Here is a 13490-nt window from a genome sequence, read left to right as displayed (position 1 = left end):
CGAATCTTTTTTTTTTGCAATTTTTCATAGTTTAACATGTTCACCTACAGGATGATTTAAAAAATGTCGACACATGGTTCGAGCTCACGAATCAATTCCCAATATCTCGTTTTTTGAGAGTCCATCAAATATTTGCCGAAATTGAGCCTCTAGCGATTAATTCTCTATCACACTACAGCCACCAAACTCAAGCCTTTAGTAGGTATAGTTAGGAACCATATCGGCACAATTGGAGCGAGCATAAATTGGATCACTAACTAGCGGAAATTCCACAGGCGCTTATCCAAACACCACCTAGCTCTAGTGGTAGGTTCATCCCAATTCAATTTCGCGGCCCGGTTCCCGGAACAAAACGCGCCTTCCAGTGCCAATTTGGCAAGTTTACAGACAGTTTTATGAATGAGGAGTGAAAAATTTGGGTAAAAAGGTGAAGGGGGAGTTTTATTTACCAGTAGGACAAAAATTTGCCATCCATCAACCATCGATCGAAAATTGGACAAAGTGATTCAATAATTTTGGGTTCCAGAGAAATTTTCTTTGGGGTCAATTTTTTTAAGGTTTTGTGTCACATATGTACGAACTCCAAGATCGCATATTTTCGGGAATAGTCGTTTGAAAGCCTCGATAAAGATTTATGAAACAAAGAGAAAATATAAACTTTTTAAAAACCTTCCGTAGTGTGATGAATAAGGAATTCATATTTCAATGACTAAATATTATCAAAAATCAGAAAAATCCAAAGGACTTAACGTTAAGCAGCACTACTAGAAACATGAATCATTGTCATCCGAAAATATTTTCGACTGGAGAGGAATGAAGGCCAAAAATTTGCACAGCCCATTTATTTTTTGTCGTTTGCCTTCCAACCACTTCTGGCGGTGTGGTTGCGTAATAAAATTTCCATTGCGGTGACGCGTTAAATGAAAAATTTCATTGAATTTTCTCAACACGCCCAGCAGCAGCAGCATCAGCAGAAGAGACGCCCAAAATTCTTTTTGCCATCCTGCAGGAAACTCAGCGGGAAATCAGCGTCCTTCGGTGGGCTGGCGACAAATGTCTCTTTTTACTTTCATGTTGGGTTTTTGAAGGATGAATTCAGGCATAAGAGCGAAAAATCGTAGAAAAAATTCTGCAAATCAAAATAAATTTATCTGAACATTTTTTGTAAGTTTCTTTTTTAAAAACTGTTCATAACTTCTATGAATTTACTTTAAGTGGATAGTTAAAAAAAAAATTGTGTGTTCAAAACACACAAAATTTAAATTAATTTGAAGATCAAATGAACAGGCGAGTAAAAACATCTGATCCCTAGCGCCTGACAATTTCTGATACAAATTCTATTTTGCCTCCGCTAAATCCATATGATCAAAGTACCTATCAACTGTTGATTGTTTTGCAGTTTTCAGCCCATGTGGATTATTGCTTTCATGAGCTACCAGTTGATTTTGCCCAGCAGCACGTTGAATAACATTGCACATTTGCTGTCGGTGGTTAATTTATATTTATGAGTTGTAAACGAGAGACAGCCAAATGTGGCCCGTATATAGATGAACACACTGCCAAACCGATTGATAAACTTCCAGTAAACTGAAAATACAAACAAGATCGGTTTTCAGTCACGCGATTCTACTGTGTATGGGATTCATCGCTAAATGTATTGGAGGTAAAACACTTTTCTACGCTGTCAAGTTCAGATGGCAAAAAAAAAACAAATCACGCCAGAAGTGTTTTCGCGTCAACGTTTACATTTTCAAATGTCGAAACCGTAAGTGAAACGGAAGAAATTAGACTATTTTGACAATTATATGACAACTGTGTGTCAATTTGTGCAACTCTGACATCAATTTTCAGACATTTTGTGACAATTTTGCATTCTTTTTGTTATAATTATGTGGAAATTTTAAAGTGATGTTAGTCAACATTCTTCATTTTGACAATTTTGACAATTTTGACAATTTTGACAATTTTGACAATTTTGACAACTTTGACAATTATGGGAATTTTGACAATTTTGACAATTTTGACCATTTTGACAATTTTGACAATTTTGACAATTTTGTGACAATTTTGACAATTTTGACAATTTTGACAATTTTGACAATTTTGACAATTTTGACAATTTTGACAATTTTGACAACTTTGACAATTTTGACAATTTTGACAATTTTGACAATTTGACAATTTTGACAATTTTGACAATTTTGACAATTTTGACAATTTTGACAATTTTGACAATTTTGACAATTTTGACAATTTTGACAATTTTGACAATTTTGACAATTTTGACAATTTTGACAATTTTGACAATTTTGACAATTTTGACAATTTTGACAATTTTGACAATTTTGACAATTTTGACAATTTTGACAATTTTGACAATTTTGACAATTTTGACAATTTTGACAATTTTGACAATTTTGACAATTTTGACAATTTTGACAATTTTGACAATTTTGACAATTTTGACAATTTTGACAATTTTGACAATTTTGACAATTTTGACAATTTTGACAATTTTGACAATTTTGACAATTTCGAAAATTTTGGCAACCTGCACCGGGATAAATCAAAATTGAAAATGGAAAAAAAATTTTATAGTAACACCCCTCAAATCGTCACACTTTGCACAAAATCAAACCAAAATGCTCTCAAAACCGTGCCTGCTGTCCGTCTGTCATAACTGCTGGAAGTAATCATTCTAACGTCAGTCTTCTCGGGTGCTCTCAGAAGACGCAAGGGAAAAAGATAGCTCAGATAGCACCAAAATGAAGCGAGGTGGAGAGAAATGCGATAATAATGATGATGGTGTGATAACGAAGATGAATCGAGTGAAAAACTAAACCGTGCGGCGCTTCATCGTCGGATGAGTTACGGGCAGAGAAATTCCATAGTTGCTGTTGAAGACTTTATCTATTTTTTAAACGGCTAGTATTTGGATGCTTTTAGTTACCAGTTCATTTTTTTTGTTGTCTAATTATTATTATATGAATTGGTTTACATATTTGTTCTGGATTAAGCTAATAATGCTTCTAGTCATAATTCTACCTAATGTGTATCAACTTGTTGATTCCATTGTGGCATTGCTGGTGTGCTTAGTTATCTCCCAAAAAAAAAATTAATGTCCAGAATTGATGATCCATTTTATGCATGTCAAAATACTGTCAATTTACTGAGGTTAATTGAATGATTAGTGAGAAAGACCTCACTCATATTGATCACACAAACTCGGCGGAAAGAAAAGTATTTGACAAGGATTTATTACTTCGTCTATCATCTGTACATTTTCTGTTTGACCATCGCAACGTTCAGAGGATGAAAATGTATGGTTGATATTACCTTATACAAATCAACTTGTATAAATTTTTCGCCTTTCAATGCTATATTATTTTTGTGGCATATAAATTAAATAAAGGCAATTAATACAACATTATAAACTCGTTCTTAAACAATTTTTTGAGATATATGATTTTAAAAACACGAATTGAAATGAATTATTGCCGCACTTCGCCATATTGATAGACGTACTCAGTGATCCCCCAACGTGATTCTTTGTTTTAACGCTTCCTGGTAATGTATGTAACTATCCAAATCACATAACAATTCAACAGAAAAATGTTGAAATAAAATTAGAAAAATGTTTTTAAAGTAGTCTGATGTACCGTAAAACGGGATAATATTGATCACCGGGGTAAATTTGACCAACAATAAACTTTTCTACAATATCATCAATAACTCAGTCTAAAGTTTGAATTGTCGAAAACTGTTTTCTACGTTTGAAAGCCTATGAATTGAGTATAAAATAGGCAAAATTTGGTTTGAATTTAAAAAAATTTTCTGCAAGTTAAAATCAAATTTCAAAATCTTTAAATATCTATTTTTTCCAAGGCTCTCAAACAAACAGCTCTCCTGGTGATACTAAAAAGCATTTGGAAGCAAACGGGTTGTTGAATATGAAAAAACAACTTTTTTTATTTGTATATAAACAGTTATTGTGTCATTTTTATAGTCATTTAATGTTAATTTATTGATATTTAAAAAACGAGGACATTTTCCAGGAGTAAGCCCGTATTGGATAAAAGAATAGGAACCTTATCAAATTGTTAACTTTGAAGAAAAAATTAAAATAGAAATAGTCTAGGAGAATGAGTGAAGGTAAAATTTCATTTGTATTTCGAAGGTCAAACTATTTAGCAATTATTATAATTTTTGCCCCTAAATGAAGGCAGCATCATAGTTCTTTTTCAATTATAAATATTTTCAAAATTAAACGTTAAAATTCAAGGTAAAATTGATAAACTAGCATTTGTTAATATTATGAACGTGTTTTGTATCCTTTATGATCAAGAAAACTCGATAAAACCGTCAGAATAGAGACTGATCAATGTCACCTCAAAGCATCAAATTCTGAACAGAGACCAAAACGATTTTAAAATCAAATTTAAAGTAGTCTAATAAATTTCTGCATCCATGTTTTACGTTCATAGGAGTCCAGTACTGGTTTTAAAATTATAAAACATGCCACATTCCCCTTAACAGAAAAAATAATCAAAATATGTAAAAAAAAGTGATCAATCTTACCCCCGATTACGTTATATAAATTTTTCAATTTTCTTTTGAAATCAAGATACTCGGCCCCCAAAATTCGTCGTAAATCATCGACAGTGATTAGGAAACCGATTTGCAAGAATTGGGGTTGGAGCGGTCCACTTTTACAAATTTTCACTGATCAAAGTCGGACTCTACGAGATTGAACATCATTCGTTTCCCATTAATTTTGTTTATTTTGACGTCATTGAAGTTAAAAACTCGACGTGTTAAAGGATAAGTGCAAAAAAGTATATTTATATAAATGAATAAAATGAATGTGTTTGGCATTGCTTATAACGCACAGTCTTTTTGAACAAGCTACCCGAGCAGACTTTTATGGCAAAATTATAGCAAATTTTGCTATCACGCCCTGAGAGCCAAATGTGCTCTCATTTTGCTTGACATAAGGTGGTACACAGCAAAAATGAGAGCACAAATTTTCATACATGGTTAGCAAAGTGATGCCTAATTTTGCTAAAAGTGAGACCCTAACTACACCTCAATTTTCGATAGCTTGGAGAGCACAATGATACCAATACAAGGCATAAAATAATTATCTATGATAGCAAAATTTAGCATAAAAATGCTCTCAAAACTTTCCGAGAATAAAATATTGAAAGCTCTCCTCAGTACAATCAAAATATGGCATAATTTTCAAAATTTTGTTTTTTTTTTGTGTACCACCTTAGTTCAACCTAAATGGTTTTAAATTGGCTGTCAAGACGTGATAGCAAGGTTTATCACTCTGATATAAAGATATGCTTTGGTTTGTGTAAAAAATTCGCCTGCAGTTATGCAATCATCTGGCGTAACACTGACTACATCAGAAAAATGTTCATGCTTTAAAGAATCGCCTGTACTTATGCAACGCTCAAAACATTTATAGGAACTTAGTCTTGGCATTTGTTGAATTTTTCAGTAATTCATTGAATTGCTAAGTGTGTGATTTAATTAGTTTTGTCAAAACTATCGCAAAAGTTAAAGTAGCAAAAGAGCTTTATCGCTTCCATTTAAATCAAATCAATTACCTTTTTTGTTTGGATTACAACCTGTATAATCTCGGCCTTCGAACTAGATTTGCTATTGTTCAACAACCCACCTTTTTTTCACACGCTCGATCGTCAGCCCTAAGATTGACTGCTTCTAGCGCCGCTCGATGTTTAAACTTCAGCAGGATTGTAATTTCGATGGATTGTTTTCTCTATAATTTCTGCGTAACTTTTCTTTATCCGACTCACTCCGTTCTGGTAGATCCTTACACCGGGACAACTGCCACTGGCCTTGGTTGGTCAATTTGAGACCATCCTGAGCTGCTCGAGGGTCTGAAAAGCCTTTCGCTGGCAGCCTTGTAAATGAGGTACATCGAACCAATCCTGGCCGGGCTATGGTACAAACGGTACAGCATTGACGTCAAACGTACATAAAACTAATCCATTTGGAGTCAAATCCTTGAATTTGCCGGTTTGATAGGGACAATTTGCAATTGTTATTCCTTTCGTTCTCCATCGTAAGGTCAACACTGCAAACCACGATTAGTCGCACTTCCTACTGCACCCGACAATCTTCGTTTCTAAAGGTTCTTGGAAGTCGTTGCTGCTTTCATGGATAAGCAGTCCGTGGGACAAAAAAAACAGATTTTGCCTGAATATTGTGGCTTATCCGAAACCGTCCAGTATAAGCTTAAAATATCAATAAATAGATAAAAGATATTCATATTAGAACAGATACGAGCAAATGTTGCAAGATATCTTACCTGTATGTGCACTCCAGTTCATTAAGGATGATATTTCTACCCATCAGCCGACGACGAAAGGTTGTTGTTTGGCTACGAAAGTTTCTTGGACGAGGAGTGCTTGTCGTTCGGTTCCTCGTCGGTCGATTACCGGATGTAGTTGGCGTTGATGTACTCGGGAGCGAGCTATCTATGTCATTCAGGTTCAACCGGGTGTGATCAAATGGTAATATATTCTAGCACCGGTTATCGTTCCGTGGGAAAACGTATATCGGCACTCTCCTGCTGCTGTACAGATTTGAATTCCTCCCAAAAGCCACCCTTGCCGTAGCAGTGGCCATCCACTGCGGCTGCTCGACCCGGGCATCGATTCCGTCCGCCGTTATACACATTCCATTGAAAGGTTGCCTCAGATTCACCACGGTCCCATCCGATGGACGAGGGGTTTTTTTAAGTGTTCGATCAGCTCACACAGCACATCGACGCCGTACTCGTTTCCTGCCACCGGATCATCAGGACCGTCACTTTGTCGTCGAGAGTCGCGCGGTTTGTTCTGAGTTCTAAGTTGCGTTCACTAGGAACCAGGACGTTTCCTTTTTCTCCCGCGTTCGACATCGGCCGTACTCACAAAACAAAATAAACAAGATTTTTGTTGTTGTTTTTTTTGTTGGGTTTGTTGGTTTTGGCTTGAGTGCAGGGGTGCCAGGTGGTTTTCAGAAAAATCAGGACACCGCGATGAAAAAACATCAGGATTTTTCAGGACGCCACTAAATTGATAAAAATAACATGCAGCTCCGCTTAAATTGCATAACTAAAGGCGAAATACAGGTGCTGAAGACGCCTTAAATTATGCAACCAAAGCGAGAAGAACCTTGGCTGGCCTGAAATCAATATCGAGAAACACTATTTAAATATCATTTCAACCAAATATTATCTTTGGTTAAACTGGTTAGACTATTTTATTAAAGATTTTTTTGATTTTCTTACTATTTAACAATAAATTTAGTCATAGTGTAAATATTTATCAAAAATCAGGACAAATCAGGACATTTTGATGGTAATTTTTCAAAAATCAGGACACTTCAAGCTTTTTTGAAAAATCAGGACGGCCTCTCGAAAATCAGGACAAATCCTGAAAAATCAGGACACTTGACACCCCTGCTTGAGTGTCAAATACTCATATTCGCCAGTGACTTTATTGTAACGGTTGGTCGTTATGGTTGTAATTTGGCCATCCGGATTTTTTTTTTGTTATTTCGTTATCTCCAAGTGTGGATCAGTTACCTCGTGTGTATGTCTAGTGATGTTTTCATTTGATTTAAAAAAGTTAAATATCGTTTTTTTTGTTTGAAGATTTCAATCAATATTGCAAAACTGTCTTATATGCTAACATTTTGCTGTTGCTAGCTCATTTTGGTTTCACCGTGCTTTCAAATAAAAATTTCTAACGCCATAATGATACCTAATTTTGCTATGGTACAAAAGTTAACAGCAAATGTTGCTCTCGTTTTGCTTATTTTGGTCTCAGTTTGCTATCGTTTTGGGCATCAAAGTCTGCTCGGGTAACGGGTTGGTATTTTATCGGAAGCATTGTTTTCGAGATAATTACCAACTTGTACAAATTATTTAGCAACAGTACCGTACATAATTCTATAGAAGTAAAGGTGCACGCACACTAGAGTGCCCCAAATGACCCGACTTTTGAAAAAGTTATGCGCTGCAGGCTAAAATTGATCCTTGGCCTAGTACAAGATCTCATGCCAAATTTGGGCCAGATCGGATCACGGGAAGGGGTCGCTCAACGAGCCTGAAGTTTGTATGGGATTTCGAGACATTTTGTTCGGGAGAAACATGAAAAACCAGTTTTTCATCAATAACTTTGGTTTCCGTCGGCCGATTTCTTTCAAAAACGGGTTTTCTTAAAGCCTAAATTATGGAAAACAATTCATACGAAGACTGCATTTCGATAAGAGTTAAGATAAAAAAGTTATTAAGCTTCAAAAATGGGCTAACTTTTTTAACGGTGGTATTCAGCACTGTTAATGAGGCGTCAATATGTTCGACTGCCTCGACTCATTAACAGTAATGAATACCATCCTTAAAAAAGTTAGCCCATTTTTGAAGCCTTATAACTTTCTTATCTTAACTCTAATTGAAATGCAGTCTTCGGATGAAATATTTTTCATAGTTTAGGCTTTAAGAAAAACCGTTTTTGAAAGAAATCGACCGACGGGAATCAAAGTTATTGATGAAAAAATGATTTCTCATGTTTCTCTCGAACAAAATGTCTCGAAATCCCATACAAACTTCAGGCTCGTTGAGCGACCCCTTCCCGTGATCCGATCTGGCCCAAATTTGGCATGAGATCTTGTACTAGGCCAAGGATCAATTTTAGCCTGCAGCGCATAACATTTCACAGGTTTTGAATTTCCCATACAAATTTGGGGCAGTCTAACGCACACATATCTCCAACTTTGCACATTTCTAACGTTTAACTCCAAATGCATTGTCATTTCAAAATTAATATTTTTTATACTTCATTATTTTTGGACCTGATGTCATTAAACATTCCTCAAATATTCGTCGACTTCTTTCATTCAAACTGCAATATCTCACATACGACCAAACACTTAGCTCTGTCAAAAGGTAACTGAGAGATCCTTGAAAATTGAAACAAAAACTTCTCCAATTTTCAGAGATTCTCGGGATGGGAATCGATAACTAATCGAGGAAATATTTTCAAATCCTGGACGGAATACCTTGAGTTTAATAGAATTTTTGCATTGCAATATGTTTCCGTTGAAGATCTAAACGCAATGGAAAATTGGACAAATGAATCATGTTGTTTTTTAAAGTTAGAATTCATGAGTTTCTGGTTTTCATTTAAATACAAGTTTGGATACAATATCGATTATGGTAAATATGATTTTTGTATGCGAAAACTCGTTCAAAGTTCCATGAATTTTCTTGTCGTGTTTGATATATTAGAGATCGAATGAAAAAAGTCCGAAAAGTCGAATTTTGGTTGAATCACTGTACCCTAACTTCCAAACATTTGAACTCAAAAATTCTAATTTTGCTGATTTTTTTTCACAAATTTAGATAACAATAAAATGTAAGAATAACGCGGCGTAAATTTCCGAAAATAAACTTTTTTTGCCAATAATTTTATGGCTCGTAAAAAACTTGAATAAATAAGATGAATCAGCCTAATGCGCATTAAAGGGTGATACGGTCATAATTAGGTAAATAGCAACTTGACGTATTTCTTTCAATTTTGCATTTAAAAAACTTGAACACCCCTCATTTTGAAGGTGTGTCTGTGTAGAATGTTGCTCCTATTTTGATTTTGAAATTCACCCATCAGTTGTCAAAATGCCGTCCAAGGAAGAGGAGCAGCTTGTTAAAATTTTGCGAAAATCCGAGCTACTTGCACGCAAAGCTGGCGAATTCGCTAAAAGTTGCCAAATCAACCGTTACAAATGTAATTTAAGTATTTGGGGAACCGGAAGCCGCTGAGACGAAAAAGAGAGTTGCCGGTAGTTTCAAGCGAAACCTCTCTCTCCGAGATACCGCAAATAAGCTGGGTGTATCGTATACAACCGTGCATCGAGCCAAAAAACGAGCCGGACTATCGACTTACAAGAAGGTAGTGACTCCAAATCGCGATGATTAATAAAATACGACGGCCAAAGCGCGATCCCGGAGGCTGTACAGTGTACACGACGATGTTGACGAAGTATGACTGCGTGGTAATGGACGACGAAACCTACGTCAAAGCCGACTACAAGCAGCTTCCGGGACAGGAGTTTTATACGGCAAAAGGAAGGGGAAAGGTAGCAGATATTTTCAAGCACATGAAACTGTCAAAGTTCGCGAAGAAATATCTGGTTTGGCAAGCCATCTGTACCTGTGGCTTGAAGTAGCATTTTCATAGCTTCCGGGACTGTCAACCAAGAAATTTACGTGAAAGAGTGTTTGAATAAACGTCTGCTGCCTTTCCTGAAGAAACACGGTTGTTCCGTACTGTTTTGGCCGGATTAGGCATCTTGACATTACTGTAAAAAGGCCATGGAGTGGTACGCCGCCAACAACGTGCAGGTGGTTCCCAAGGACAAAAATCCTCCCAACACGCTAGAGCTCCGCCCAATTGAGAAATACTGGGCTCTTGTCAAGCGGAACCTAAAGAAGACTAAAAAAAATGCTAAGGACGAGCAGCAGTTCAAGGCAATCTGGCTTTCTGCGGCGAAGAAGGTGGACAAAGTGGCTGCACAAAATCTGATGGCAGGGGTTAAGCTCAAGGCCCAGCAATTCGGATTTGGAAAAGCGAAAGCCTAACTGAATATTTTTCCTGAATTTATACTAATTAAACTTGAAAAAGAAATTTAATTTGATTTTTAAATAAACGATTTCACCGATTTACACGCTTTTTCCCTTGACCAAATTTTGACCGTATCGCATAATGATTTGTTTGACAGGGGTGCCACAGGATTACGAATACAAATGTTGACAAAACGCATGTTTGATTCTGTCTTTTCTCAAATCTCTTGCTATTCAGTCTTATTCTGGAGAAAAACTTGAAGTATTTACAATTAAAAATGTTGATGTTCTTTAAATATGTGCGGTTTCTGTGTAAATTTGTGCAAAGCTTGTCCTTATTTTACAGACAAATCCTGGCACTCCAATCTATTGGACCTAGTCCTAATTGACGAGACTTTCGTTTGACGTCTGCCATCAGACTTTGTACAGTCACCTTATCCACTTTCTTCGGCGCAGAAAGGCCAGTTTGCTTCTCGCTGCTTACAGCTTTTTTTGGGTCTTTTCACAGTTCTGCTTAACTATTTATCGTCCAATATTTTTCAATTGGGCGAAGTTCTGATGTGTTGGGAGGGTTCTTATCGTTGGACACAACCTGAATTTGTAAGCGGCATACCACTTCACGGCCTTTTTTCATAATGGCAGGATGCCAAATCCGGCCAAAACAGCATAGACAAGTCATGGTTTTTCAGGAAAGCCAGCAAACGCTTTTGAAGACACTCTTTTACGTAAATTTCCAGGTTGACGGTCCCGGCTGCAACAAAAATGTCACTTTACAAGCCTCAAGTACAGATAGCTTCCCATACGAAATATTTCTTGGCAAACTTTGATAGTTTAATATGCTTGAAAACGTCTGGCACCTTTCACCATCCGGTTTTGTATAAAACTTTTGTCTCGGAAGCTGTCTGAAGTGGCGTGGGTTTCGTCGTCTATTACTACGCAATCAAACTTTGTCAACAATGTATGTAGTATACAGCTTCCGAGATCTTATTTTTGTCGTAAGGTTTTGTTTTTCATTGCGATAAGCAGTCACTACTTTCCTCGATAATCTCGATCGTTTTTAAGCTTCATGCATGGTTGTAGACAATAATTCCAACTTATTGGCGACATCTCGAACGGAGTGATTAGAGTTTAGCTTGCAAGTGCTAGCTGTAGGATACACATAAAAGAAGGAAAAGAGGGAATGCCTAGAGTTGATGATGCTTGACCAACTGACGAAAGAAGCAAATGAGTAATTTTGAAAAACGGCTTGCTTCGATGTAAGGCGGAACGCGTGGACAAGTTGCCTATAACAGGAATGGCACCCCACAAAATGGCCATTCTAAATTCAGATGTTATAGCGAGAAGATCACATAACGGAGGCACGGAACGAAAGCACCCATTAGAAGACGGTAACAAGGCAAGGACAAACCCTCAGTTCTGTTCGTAACTGTAGCTCTCGGATTTTGATTTCCCTCAGATCCCGTCTTACTAGGTGTCGAAATACGCTCTCCGAACACTTTTATTACTTTGGTGACGGTTGATTTCTCCAAATTCAACGATTTTGCTATTTCTGCGTGTGTGTAGTTTGGATTTTCACGATGCATGTACTAAATTCCGATTTGTAGCTCCTCTAGCTTGGACACCATTTCGAGGGGATGAATAACACGAGAGTGTTAAATTCCCAGAAAAACAAAAAAAAACAAAATATTGGACGCCATTTTGAAAACTAAGTAAAGATCTAAAGGCGGCCGCACAATAGTCCGTCGGGCGTCGCGTCGCATTAGCGTCGTGTTGACATTTGATTCTGGGGATACAATTTTGTGTGTTTAAAATATATTTTCTAAAGCGGAGTTGGAAAAAAGGGACTCATGACATTTATTTTTCAACATGTTTTTTGTATTGCTGTGCATTTTATTTCAATGCTTTCGTATCTCAACTTTTCGGAAACAGTTCCGTTTCTATTACGGAACCATATCCATAACGTTGTCCATACCATTCTCGGGATCGTACTTAAATAAAGTCGCAAATATGCTCACAGCTCACTTTCATCCAGTTTTAAATTTAAAACTACAGCTATTTTTCTGTAATAGTTAACTAGTTATACGGGTATCGTTTATTCGAACAAACTATTCAAAACCTTTCTCATAAAACTTGCTTCAGAGAATTGGAACAACAAAAATTTCCTGTATTTCAGTTATTTATTATTGGATTCAAGATCTTTTTTATTCAAATGTAGTATTTTCTTCATACTTTTAGGAAAAAATGCGGATAAAATTATTCTTCGTGGTTTCGAAGGAATTACAGAATTTTTCCTGTAATTCGGCTCATACGGCGGCAAACACCTTTTTTGTCCAACGTTAGGTAGTTATCTTATTCTACCCTGTCTCCATCTTATAAAAGTCTTTGACACCCTTTCCCTTTGACATTGTCTCCTCTTCATGATTGCCCAGTATTTCTCAACAGGGCGGAACTGGGGGCAGTTGGGTAGGTTAAGATTTTTCGGAACAAACTGGACCCTTTTCTCTGCATACCTTTCATGAACAACTTTGTTGTAATGACAGCTTGCCAAATCTGGCCAAAACATTACGGGATGGTCGTGAGTTCGAATGAATGGCAAAAATTGTTTTTGGAGACACTTTTTTGTTATAGATAATGTTGATGTCTTTGTCTTATTTGTAACGAAAACTTTCGTTTTTTGCAACAGCTGCAAATGCCCTGCCAAATCATAAATTTTCGTACAAATTGGTCGGCGAAAACAAATTTAAATTCTGCTGGAACATTCCCTTGAGCCCGAAGTCTGCCTTGACATAGGTTTCATCGTTCATCAGAAGAAACCCATCAAATTTGGTCAGCACCTAGTCGTAAAGCTTCC

Source organism: Uranotaenia lowii, chromosome 3 (assembly GCF_029784155.1).
Source record: "Uranotaenia lowii strain MFRU-FL chromosome 3, ASM2978415v1, whole genome shotgun sequence".
Taxonomy (NCBI): Eukaryota; Metazoa; Arthropoda; class Insecta; order Diptera; family Culicidae; genus Uranotaenia; species Uranotaenia lowii.
The sequence above is the reverse complement of the archived record's forward strand: the minus strand, read 5'-3'. Positions refer to the sequence as shown.